Genomic DNA, 13,096 nt, shown 5'->3' on the forward strand with positions numbered 1-13,096 from the left:
GTGGGAAAGGAGTCTCACCAGATATCACACTACAACTTCTTGAAGGATTGATTGCTTGTTTCATTCCGTCCGCCATCTGTTCTTGCATCCTGTCCTCCATCTTTTCAGCTCAACTCAGTTCTTGCCTTCCTGGTTCCGTTTCTTCCCTATCCACCTGCCCGCGGATCTACCGACCTATTTATTTAGCTGCTTACCTAGCTGGTTGATAACGTATAGCGAATACAAATCTTCCAATTTCACCATTCTACTAATTATTAGACAAGTTCCACCAAATCCAAATGATTGGACTGAAGAGTTGGCTTCTGAACTATGGGATAGTTATCAAGACACTCAAGACATTTACGTCTACTGTAGCGGCCATAACAGTATTCCTTTGTCGGTGAGTATTTCATGATAATATTAAGATTGCCATCTGATGCGAGGGATAAAAGCACAAAACAATACGGAACCTGCCGTCGCACACAGAGGTGCTGCATAGTTTCCAACATTTTACACATAAGTGACCTCTACAATCTGGTTGGCTCTCAGTAGTGCAACATATTCACAAATCGCACTCGCACACATATTTGCTTTTTTGTTCGTGGCTTAGATTGCTTGCTTCTCTCATGCACTCAGGGAAACTGGAACACTCCGAAAAATTTCAGGACGCAAGACTGGCTTAAAGCAACCGATCGAATTTCAAGCAAATGAATAAGCAAAGAATGAAAATATGAAGCGAATTCTTCAGCTTTTTTCGGCAAAAACTTTGCTTTTTGAAATATTAGTATACCAACCAGAGTATTATGGACGATGGCCTCAAGAAACGCCGGGATGCCTGATGTTAATTCGATTCCCTAGTGTGAATAAGACAAACGGCAGGTATCTTGGCGTTGGGTTATTTCAACTGATAACTTTGTTTTGCAAGGTCTGAGGCACACTTTACAGAAAAAGACAGTCATCAGTTCGCCTTTGAAGCGAGAGGTTGTGAAGTGTGCCGAGATTATATCGAATTCACGAGCAGGTCAACATCCACCATTGCACTCTGTCCTCTTTTTGGTCGCAAGTTCTCTTTCTTTTGTTTTATAAACTTGCACTATTTGGGCTTCCACATAATTCATACAACCTGTTGTCGCTTTCTAGGAACAACGTTTTAGAAATTTTCTTCCACAACGAATAAATATGTTGAGATTCTCTCCATGTCGGAGCTAATATTTAGGTCGATCGTTTGAAAGACTCTGAATTTTACCCTCAAACACCCTTTCTTCATCATCATAGCACTATGAAGCCTGCGGGACCCCCTCGCCAGAGAGAGCTTATCTGACGGGGGTTGACTGGTGAATGCAGGTTTACTAAATTTCGCAGAAGTCACTGATTGTTAGACCCCTAAGAGAACAGAGTGAGCAATTACTAGGGCAATTTAGTATTATCAACTGAGGTGATAACGTAGATTGGCCACCGTAAAGAGTTTTAAAAGCTAACGTTTCGATCGTTAGCCCTTCGTCAGAGCGACTGACGAAGGGCTAACACTCGAAACGTTAGCATTTAAAACTCTTTACTTTCTTTTTCTTTAGAAACTGACCCCTTTTGTTCATGAGTAATTAATAATCTTGCGATTTTAATAGATGAACAATTTGGAACGTCAAAAACTAGGTCGGAAGCGACTATTTCGTGTGTTAAACATTTTTAGAATTCGCCTTTGAAGCGAGAGGTAATAAAGTGTGCCGAGATTACATCGCATTCACGAGCAGGTCAAAATCCAGCATCGAACAGTATCTTATTTCGGTTACCGGTCATTTCGTAGTCAGTGAGTTGAGTCGTTAGTTTTGTACCCAGTCGGTTGAGTGGTTTCGTACCCAGTCAGCTGTGTCGTTTCATACCTTGTAAGTTGAATCGTTTCGTACCCAGTCAGTTGAGTGATTTCGTACCCACTCAGTTGTGTCGTTTCATACCTAGTAAGTTGAATCGTTTCGTGCCCAGTCAGTTGAGTCGTTTCGTATCTAAACTAGTAAAGTATATTTTCCATGTTAACAATTGGAAGAGTAGCATTGTAAAGGTCACAAGAATACACAACAGATTTTTTGTTTGTATCTTATTCGCTCCACTCTACTAACTTATCGAACGCAACGACTGACATCTGTTCATGCGCTGGCACGCGAGGTATTTCGAATAAATGTATGAATCGATCAGCAGTTGGCTACGAACTAACTCTTTTTTCGCTTTCTAAATACAACTTTTGAGTAATTTCTACTACGATGAATGAAAATATTAAGACCTTTTCTATGCTAGGTATGATAAGGTTGATCGTTTTGATCTTTTGAATTTGACTTTCAAAAAACCCTTCCTTTATCAGCCTCTCACCGGGAGGCATGTGCGACCGTCTCGCTAAAGTTTGCTGATCTTGCGAATTCACTGGCAGAAAATTGACAACATTCTTGAACGTCGCGATCCACATGTGTGTTCATGCACTACTAATGACTTTATACCTTCAAGTATCTTTTTAAACGCATTGCCTATGAAAGTAGGAAGTTATATCAGCGGAGGGATTAGTGACCTAGGAGACGGAAAATGCGTTACGTAACGAGATTGAACACTGGCTGCAAAGGGCACCAGGTCTAAGAAAAGCCTTACATTTATCTTCCGGTCCATCACACCTTGAGCTGTTCAGTCAGATCATTCAGTTGGCACAGAACAAAAACTTTTATTTATGTAACTAGTCAGACCAATTGTTTACATTCTTGAACGATTTTAGCATAGTCAGAAACATTAGATAATATCATAGCAGATGATACCACGCTTGACTGTATGATTATTAAAGTAGCCCACAAAATATGTGTAAATTTTGAAATTTTGCGTTTTTCAGGGAAGCGGAGGTAAAAGTGAGGCATCCGCGAAGGGCGAGTCATTCCTCTCGCTCGTTCATCACATGCACACGCAGGTTCAAGCAAATCCGCACCAAAATGGTTGGTTCTTAAAACACGTGCGAGCTCGTCATTGTTACGTGCAAGCGAGAGTACTCTTCGAGCCAATTAATATCACAGGATGACAGCACTTCTTTATTTTAAGGCATTACTAATTGGTTTGCATTGCATAATCGTTGATGAATTTGTTGCCGTATAATCAAATTATATTTGGTGTAAATGATGATACGTTTTTCGTTATTTGTCTATCTTTGCACACATCTGAAGTCAAATTTTCCGTTTAAGAACTATTAGACGTGTAATTCAGATTTCATGCCTCACCTTTATTGATACTCTTTTGGGAAAGATTTCCGTACAATTCCCTACTATCCTAAAACAAAGCTGCAGTCTAAAACGCAATTGTTCTAGCCATTGTTTTCTTTATCTAAAAACTTTTATTATAATGAGTATGAGGCTATGCGGAAATCTTGCCCTAAAGTCACATGATTAATTGTGGTGTTGTAATCAATAGTCAGTAACTCGTGTACGACAATGCTTTGCAGATCCTGTGCTTTAAAAAAAAAAAATGAATTGATCCCTTTGACTAATCGACTTTTGACTTTTAACTCTTGGATAGCTTCGACGCTTCTCAGTATTCACATAGGAAGGTTGTTTGAAGCGCCTGTTGTGTGAAAGTATTTATAACCTCGACGTAATGCGTCACATTGTTCACTTAATTAATGCTTGTTCACTAGATTAGTGTCAGAAAGAGCGGAGAGCTCTTAATCCTCTCCGTACTAAGCACTGGAAGTGTTACTGTGAGCAATATTCGGCCTGCATTCAAACCAATTTTTTGTTGTCTGATTTTGCAGGCACTTGTTGAAGCTACATTTGTAGAAATTTGCCACAATGTCAACTTTTTGTCAGACGCAGAAGGTCACGAAGGTATCGGCCTGCTGTTTGCTGATCTTCGTATGTTTAGCGAAGTCGTCCATCATTGATCTTACATCAGGACATTCCTTCTTTGCTGCTTTGGATGAGAGCCAGAAAGTGAAGCTGTATTGGAATGTCGACACTGCAAAGAAAGAGATTTCTTTTACAGTGGAAGCCCAAACAACTGGATGGGTCGGCTTTGGAATTTCCACAGGTCAGGGCAAGATGCAAGGAGCTGATATTGTTATCGGCTGGGTGAAGGATGGCAAAACATACTTCAAGGTAAGCTTTGTGGGGGAGGGACACAAGCTAACGGAAATCTGTAGCTCACAGGAGTTATTTTACAGTACTTCTCTTGTTTTATTCAGCTTGATTACGCAACATGGTTAACTTAATGTTGAACGACGGCGCTATTTAGTATTCAAAACTAAACATTCCGTGACAACAAGAATTGTGCGTAGTTTGCATGCCTGGACGTAAACCAATGGGAAAAGAAAAAAAAAACACTAAGTAACAAACAAACTCGTTTTGAAGATTTTTTGATCAATTTCTCATTAGGAATTTATTTTGTTTATCACTTTATTGATTTCACATTTTTTCCAGGTGATCCATCATTAAGGGCAATATTCTTCAAGATTGCTTTTTACCTTTTTTATAGTATTAAGCAGTCACCCACAGGGTGGTAAACAATATAAACAAGCCGTTAGGACTTAGTAAAGGGTGGCTGCAATCGCTTACGTAATAGAAGTGACCGCTTAATAGAGGTAAAAGTTAGAGTGATTAAAGGGAAACAAATTCGGGACTTTGACAACTGACCGCTTAATACTGGTTAACCGCTTAATAAGTTGCTGCTTAATACAGGTTGAACTGTGTGCTGAAAATTCCATGGTTTTTATTTTCTGCATCACCGACTAATCCTCTCCTTTTAGCGATTGATGTCATTTTGTACTTGGTGCAACTGAAAGTGTGTATTCGACATTTTTTGGATACCCAAAATTAAGGCGTTTTCAACAGTGTCATGTAGACATTCACTTTTACCTCCGACTTCCGCGAATTTTCGTCCTCACAAAATTAACTTCTGAATCGTGGCTTTTAGCACTACGTGTATAAGAGGTGGCGACACATTGGTCTGTCCACAAAGTAGAAATAGGAAAATCAGTAGGAAGAGAACAGACTTTAATACGGAATAAACCTAATATGGTGTTAAACTTTTTTATGAAAGTGTTGTTTGCCTATTTTGCTGCAAATATACTGATTAAGTATGTTAAGTAGCTCTGCGGGGCAAACAGTGTACAGGTATATCAAAATCCCCTCTTTGGAATCGTTAACCTCCCTCTCCAAGTCTTTTGAACTAAACTGTCTTGGAGTGTCAAGCTTTAACAAACTGTTTCAGCAGATATGACGACTGATAAATTGGCGCTGTCTTTGGTTTTGCCTATCGCTTTGCTTCAATGGCTTTGTTTGCCTCGTGAAAGGCCAAGTGAACACACGTAGACAAATTTTTTGCAACATCAGCTGTGTTTTAGCTGACTCATGCTGCACGCCTCAGTGATCTTCTCTATCGGGGGGGGGGGGGGTAGTGAAAGTTCTCAGGTTGTTTTCTTACAGGTCTTGAGGCGATGAGGTCGACTGGCACCTTCTGAAACTTGATTCTCTGCTTTGATTGGTTTGTTACTGTTGACCTGCACATGCGTGAAATTTCTGTCTCTGGAGGGTGGGGAGGGGAGTGACCTCTCTCAGTTATTAAAGTTAAACGGATATCGTTTTTCCCACAAATAACTTCAAGATCCACTCGTTTTCAGGATCGTCATGCAACCGGACACTCCACACCAAAGATCGACTCTCAGCAGGATTATGTCCTGATCGCCCTACAAGAGGAAAGTGGCAAGACCGTCATGAAGTTTAAACGGAAGTTTGAAACTTGCGATACGGATGACAATTCAATCAAGGTTAATTTTTAACTTTCCATGTAATGAATAAAGGCAGATGAAGTATTTTCAGTTCATTCAAATTTTGGGCATGTGTTTGGATCGTGAGGTCGTTGTCTATTTGCTCCTGTAAAAAAAAGGAAAATATGTCCTTACTCAAACAATCTTGACGCGAGGAAAGAAGACTGGGCGAAGCAAACGATAGTTAGGCTGACAGGTAAACTTCAGCTTAGAAATGCTCTGAAAGGACAAACAGGCTTTTTGCTTACTGCTGTTTATTGGAAGTCTCCTCGCTCGGGTAAAAACCTTTTTAAAGGGAAACTTTTCAATAGAAAAGAAGAGATGCTGCCTTCATCGATTCTACGCAAGGCCCCACGCAATATTTTAGCCCACCGCATATACGTAACCCAGTTGTAATTTTTAGTCAAACCGTAATTTTGAAAACTCGATACTGAGGTACTTTATTTTGACTCCGTTTTTAGACTAATTGTACTAAAGATGTGGAGAACAGGTTATTTATTCTTTGGAGCAGATGATAAAGTCTTTGTATTCTATTGCAGGAAGGCACAACTAAAGTCATCTACGCTATGCACCCAAAAGATCCAGAATCTGAAGATAATATTCCAATGCACACCATAAGAGGAGCAAGAAGTGTGTTTTTACTCAACGCTATTAAAGACGTGCCCAAACTTCCGGCTGATGCCAAGACGTTCGCCTTCCTTATGAACAAGGTAACAGTTGCTGTGACCAGAGTGTCGAGAAGTTATTGAAAGCCTGGTGAAACCGAACCAAAATAATCAAAACGGCTAGTCATAAAACAAGCGAGATATCGCAAAGTTAAAACAAGCAAATTACCTGCAGAGGGGGAAAACGCGAATGACAATGTCGTGACCGTTTTTTTTTTTTCCCCTTTATTTGCTATCATTCATCCTTATTTTATTATCTTACAGACACAAGTGCCACCTAAACGTACAACGTACTATTACCGCGTGTTCCAGTTTCCAACTCTACCTGGGAGACGGGACATTATTAGGGTAAAGTTATTCTCCTTTACCTTTTATTTTTTTCTTTTTTCACTTTGCAAAGTCGTTATCACTTGTCTACAACTTGATAAGTAGTTGTAAACCTAAGCAGTTGTACTGTTTGATTGTCTCTACGCATATATTTTAAGACTGTTGAAAAGGCTTTGAAATAGCTAAGGAAAACATGACTTCGTTCCCAGAACCTGGGAACAATGTCTAGAAACAATGTTTATAAACAATGTCGATGAACAATGTCGATGAACAATGTCGATGAAAATACGGTCTATGTGAGTTATTGGAACCAATTAGGTTTAGGAATCTTGATTTTCCCTTCAAATTTAGGAGGGACTTGGAGAAGAAATTGCTTGTGGAAAGTTCCACGATTAACGCTCCAGAGAGGGTTGGTCACCAACACTTTTCATTAATACTTTGACTTAACAAAATAAATTCTACTGGGCATGCAAATTGTTTTTGGAACCATTGTCAGAAGGAAAAGCGAATAATCTTCATTGCCATTGATCAAACGGGGCTGGTCAAGTTTGAAGTTTAAGTTGTTTCTCTCCGATTTCCTTCTCAGATCGAACCTGTTATCCAAGAAGGCAATGAAGGAGTTGTTCACCATATATTACTTTACCAGTGTGATCACAACAATTTCCCTTCGAGCAATCTCAGCTATGAAGGAGTGGGTGATTCCCCTGACATGCCTCCTGCTGTGAAAAGTTGTAGTGGACCTTCCACCATTGCCGCCTGGGCGATTGGAGGCGAGGTTTGTGTCTCCTTACAAAATGTTTAAGCTATGGAGTTTCCAGCTCAATAACCCATGTTAGAAGATGTTAGAAAGGTACGAGGAAAGTCCGAAAATTTTGAATCGAGGAATTTCTTCTTATTAGGGGTGTGGGGCTGTCGGAAAATTTTCTCATCACTTCTTGCGTGAGGGTATATTTCAAACAAGTAACCTCAGCGGCCAATCGGAACAATTAACCTTTAACTCCCAAGATCTCATTAGTAATTCTCCTTACTGTCTGCGATACAATTCATATGATGTGAGTTTGGAGAATTTGGGATTGGATCAACCAATAATCCTCCAATTGATATTTCTCTTTATTCTTATTACTTGTCTGCTTGATATTGTACTGATAATATAAAGAGAAGTTTTGTTTTGGTCTTTAGCGGGATTTGAAGGGTTAAGGGAAATTATTCAAGGAGCTAACGGGAATCTAGTATAAAACGCGGAAAACTATTTGGGCGCGAGAAAACGCGACGGACCAAATCGGGATAAGTTGTAGTTTTGCACCACCTTGATTAAGAATACATTACGTTTTTTTTTTCGTTTTTGCTTTTGTTTTGTTTTTTGTTTTGGTGTGGTTTGTTTGTTTGTTTTCTTAAACCGAACAGAGAGCAAAATATATTAAAACTAAGACAATCCCTACAGCTCAATTAATCCTTTACACCCTAACATCAGTATGCATTTTCTCCACACTGCTCCCTATGCATTTCCTATGGTATTCACAAAGAGAATTTGTTTAACAATCAAGAGCTTCTTTAGTTGGTGATCATTTCCTTTATTCTCATGACCTCAATGTTTGCTTTAGGGGTGATACTGATAGGAGAAAATAGTTGCTTATCACTCCTAGGGGTTAAGGGTTATGAAACGGCTCCATCATCGCAAGCACCATTTGTTACATGTCTTCCTCTGTGACTAACAAATGTGATGATAACTGAATCCACAGACCTTTTATTTTCCTGAACACGTGGGATTTTCCATTGGAACAAATGACAGTCCAAAGATCGTAGTAATGGAAATGCATTACGATAATCCTTTACAAAAAACAGGTAATCTGAAATGAAAAAAAAAAGTTTTTCATTTGTATCTGTTTGTTTCCTTTCAATGCCTTTAACTCACTGCCGTTCCCTTTTCGTTGCAGGCATTTTAGACAGTTCTGGTTTGCGCTTTCATTGCACAAGTCAACTTAGAGAGTACCAAGCTGGTATTTTGACCGTTGGATGGCTTGTGTCTAAAAATATGATCATTCCGCCTCATCAAGAAAGTTGGGAAACACAAGGCTATTGTGTTAAAGATTGTACAAAAGAGGTTAGTAAAAATGAAGAAAAACTGTTCAGTGCTGCATGCGCCCCTGAAGCTGTGTCCAGAAAGGCAGCGAGTCTGACACTGGTACGACAGGCCTTTCTTGAACTTCTTGGACTGTTTGGCAAGAGAAATCCACGAACAGAGCATAATTTTTCAGGTTTATTATTCCTGCTACTACAAAATATGAACAAAGGGAGTAAGTTTGTAAAGAAACTGTGGCGCAGCGTCGGTGGGAGAGTATAACATGGTAATTTGGTATCATCGACTGAATTGATAACGTAAATTGGTTACCGTAAAGAGTTTCAAAGCTGACGTTTCGTTAGCCCTTCGTCAGAGGACGTCAACTTTGAAACTCCTTGCGGTGGCCAATTTACGTTATCAGCTCACTTGATAATACCAAATTACCTTGTACTACAAAATACGATTTGCTTCATTTATTGGTTTCCCCACTCTTTTTTTATTGTTAACTTCCGCCACCACCCTCCCCTCTCCCCCTTCAACCTTCCATCTACGCAAATCTGTGAGGCCTTAGAGTTGCTTATGAAGACGTAATAAAGAGATGATAAAATATTATTTCTCAGGGTATGAAAGGATCCTCTTTATCCGGCGGAGGAATCAAAATATTTGCCTCTGCTCTCCACACGCATTTGGCTGGTAAGTGTCAGCTACTAAGCCAGCACATTCTTTTTTCCCATATGATATCATGTTGTCTGCTTGAATGCTGAAAAATAGTCACTAGAAACTGAAATGACTCTGTTTGCCTCACAATGCACTGAATCACTGTACATATTCATAACAAGGCCAGGTATAAATAAACGAAGATCACACCCTTAGCGTCTCATTCCCGCTTCCCTCTTGCAGGTCATGCAGCGTACACTAAGCATGTCAGGGATGGTGTCGAGCTTCCAGAGATCATCAGAGACGATAACTATGACTTCAACTCTCAAGTGAGTTTGTTATGATTAACTGGGGGAAAAAAATCGCAACTAGACTTTGACAATTTGACACATAAATTTCTTGTCAATTCAGTGTTTCATTAATGTCCTTGTTTCTCCCAATTGTTTCTCTTGATGACTGTAGGAGTTCCAAATTCCAGCTGAGGAAACCACAGTCATGCCGGTAAGAAAGAATTTTGATCAGTGCTAGGGGTGGCTAATATTTCAATTGTGCGTCCAATTGATATTGTGTGTGTGTAACTGTGTTCTTACCCAAACCCTGCTGTGGAGACCTTTAAACGCTTGCACACCGATACTACTGAATCCGCTGACATTTTGGCGACCACATCTACGGTATTCGGGCCCTTACAATGATGCCTCCTCCAAGAGCCGGTTAGGATTTTCTGGAAAACGCACTTTTAACGTGGAAATCTGAAGGTCCCCACAACTTATGACCAGAGTGTTTACATTTTCCTCGGAAAGGTTCCTACAGTGGTATGCTATGATGAAGTGTACACTTTTCTTGTTTGTTGATGATGTAAATGAAGATGATAACTTTTAGTCATTTGTTCGCCCACGATCGTGAGATCGATTGTTCTTTCTGCTGATGTTCAGAAGACTGATAATTACAGTTCTGATCTTACATTCCTTCCTTATTGTCTCTTATAAATTACTCACGTTTCCTTTTCTTTCTTTTATTTTTATTATTTTTTTCAGGGAGACACGTTGATAACGTGCAGATATCATACAAAGGACCATCCAAAATCCGTACGTCTCTTTTTTTAACTTCTTTATAACTTGTAAGCTCCAGTTTGAGAACGAACAATCTGTTACCAGAGCTAAGTCTCATTTAGAAGGATCAAAGCTTTTGTTTCTTGACAGATAGCCGTGATTCCTAAGCGCACGAGTGAAATGATTTCTTATCACTGGAGAAGTAAAAGATAGGGAAGGAAGGGGTTAAGGTTATTTCCGTGACCCCTTGTTCCGCCATTTGTGTTTTTCGTCAATCGCGATTCACTTAAAACCGATCTGTGAATCATGAGTAGAGTGCACTCCGTGAACAGTCAGCACAGTCCGCTCACTAAGCTCCCGGAAAATTACCAATGGACGGTGTCAAATAAGACACTCAAGTCCGTGAAGAAATGAAAAAATGCATCCACGTTGATCTCCAATATTCCCTTACCGCCCAAATAAAAAATGTCTACGCTGTTGGTTATATCAAGGATGGCTTTCCCACAGTTATTTGCGCGCAATTTACCGAGGAAATTTATCCAGTTCAGGTGTTGTGCTTCTGCCGTGCCGAGCTTCATCGTACGTTCCTCATCATACTGAATAATGATCTTGCTCGGCAGCTATTCAAACGTCGTGCCTCTCTCACACCAGACACTTTTTTAATATTTGCTTGTTTTGTTTTTTTCCAGGGCGGTCTGGGAACGAGCGAAGAGATGTGCCTATCCTTTCATTACTACTATCCTAAAATTAATTTGTCTAACTGCTTATCGTGCCATGTCCAGCTGTGGAAAATTGGTATCAATCACACTACTCGTAAGTATCGTCTTTTAAACATCGTAATTAGCGCCGAGCTAATACTATCGAATCATGAGAAACTGGTGTCGAGTGTTCCATTGTAATGGTGCTTATCAGAGGTTCGTTGCTCCCGTCGAGTCTGACAACCAACGTCCTCACGGTAAAATTGACCAATCAGTTTTCACGAACGAGACCTGTTACGAACGACAAACAAGAAGTTGGTCATGTGATTACTTAGCTCGATAATAGTTAAGTGGTAAAACGTCTGCGCGTGTGCGAAGATTGAAACACATTAAATCTAGGGAGGCGGTCTGACGTACCGCTTTCATGGTAAACAACCTCACAAACTAGTTAGTCGCGGTGTTTTGAAAGCGTGTAGACTTTTTGTTTGTTTAAGTTCGAAACTAATTATTTAATCAATAGGATACCCTTATCCTTACCCTTTGAGCTCGGGAAGTTTTCCTTTCCTCACTCTTGTTTTAATATTTATCCATTAATAGTTCAATTTATCTTCATAGATTTTATGTGTCAGCGTTCTCTTTTCATGATTTCCTTTAAAGTTTTGCGCTGGAAACTAACGCGAGCCTGGCAAAAAATAGGCGGTGCCCATATGTATAGCTTTCGTTTGACCGCTGTGTTCCCACCGCTGTTTGGGAAATAGGCCCTCACTCCAAACACGAAACAGGCGAAAGTCGCTCTCAGAACAGCAAAGTCCCTTTCGGGAATACCCCTCATCCGGACGATCGCACATGATCGACTTTAAGTCCCACGTTAAAACGATTTACTGTACGCATCTAAGTTAGTGTTTCTCATCTTTCATGAATCCATGTAGGCAACATCCCGCAAAAAACAACTCTCTGTGGAACGATAAGTGGACTCCCGGACTGCGAGACAGTTATCGAGACACCAACGCTATAAATGCTCACTGCAGTGGTGCTGACGGAAAGGACCTGCCGGTGGGTATATCTTAAATTTCTTAATCATTTGATGGCCTTGTGAATAATTGGGGGGGGAGGGGAGGGGGGGAATGGAGCACACAGATCCCCACACCCATCTAACCAACCAGCATTTATTCAAAACTTACACTGTGATAACTTTTAGTGGGGACAGAAAAGGAACAGCCCTGTTCTTTTGCAAAGACAAAATGAAACAGCGATGACTTTGCCAAACATTCTTTTCACAGGGTCTCGGTTGGAAAGTAGTGGACAAACCAAAAATCGACACTCCTTTGAAGCCTGAGCCGGTGTGCCAAGATGTACCCTCAAGCTCCCCTAACAAACTAGCATCGTGCAGCCTTGGGCTGGTAACAACTCTTCTTGCCGTGCTTTTCTCTTGTATGTACTGATTTCGATACAAACCAAAGGGTTAAAAACTACATGTATTCTCAGTTTCCACTGAAAGTAATTCCCATTTACCCAAGTAATCCACTTTTATACTGAAAATTGAGCTGAATACATAAATTGATATCTTTCCAGAAAAAAAGGAGGCACGGAAGGCTTTCCCAATGGAAAACTTTCTCAAAATACCATTTAACAGTGCATGACAAGACTTTGTGTATTGCAATTTATTTAACCAATCACAGCAGCAAATAGTATCTAGTCTAAAGTAGAAATAGTAGTAACAATTGTAATCACTTTGATCTTTTTGAGAAGTAAGTTAGGAAAAAAGTGAAAAAAGTGCATAGTGCTTTATCATAATTTGACAGCTAAATTTTGTGAAGTTTTGAATTAAATAAAAATCCCTTAAGTGGAAACTTAATTTTTTAAATTGTGGATCTGCTATCTTT

General features: G+C 39.9%; 1 pseudogene; it reads left to right on the top strand.

Annotated features, from left to right (window-relative positions):
• The first annotated feature begins 3,553 nt into the window (after positions 1-3,553).
• On the top strand, positions 3,554-13,068 carry LOC131794341 (DBH-like monooxygenase protein 1; annotated as a pseudogene).
• The last annotated feature ends 28 nt before the right edge of the window (positions 13,069-13,096 follow it).

The sequence above is a fragment of the Pocillopora verrucosa genome, chromosome 3 (genome assembly GCF_036669915.1).
Source record: "Pocillopora verrucosa isolate sample1 chromosome 3, ASM3666991v2, whole genome shotgun sequence".
In the NCBI taxonomy this organism is placed as follows: Eukaryota; Metazoa; Cnidaria; class Anthozoa; order Scleractinia; family Pocilloporidae; genus Pocillopora; species Pocillopora verrucosa.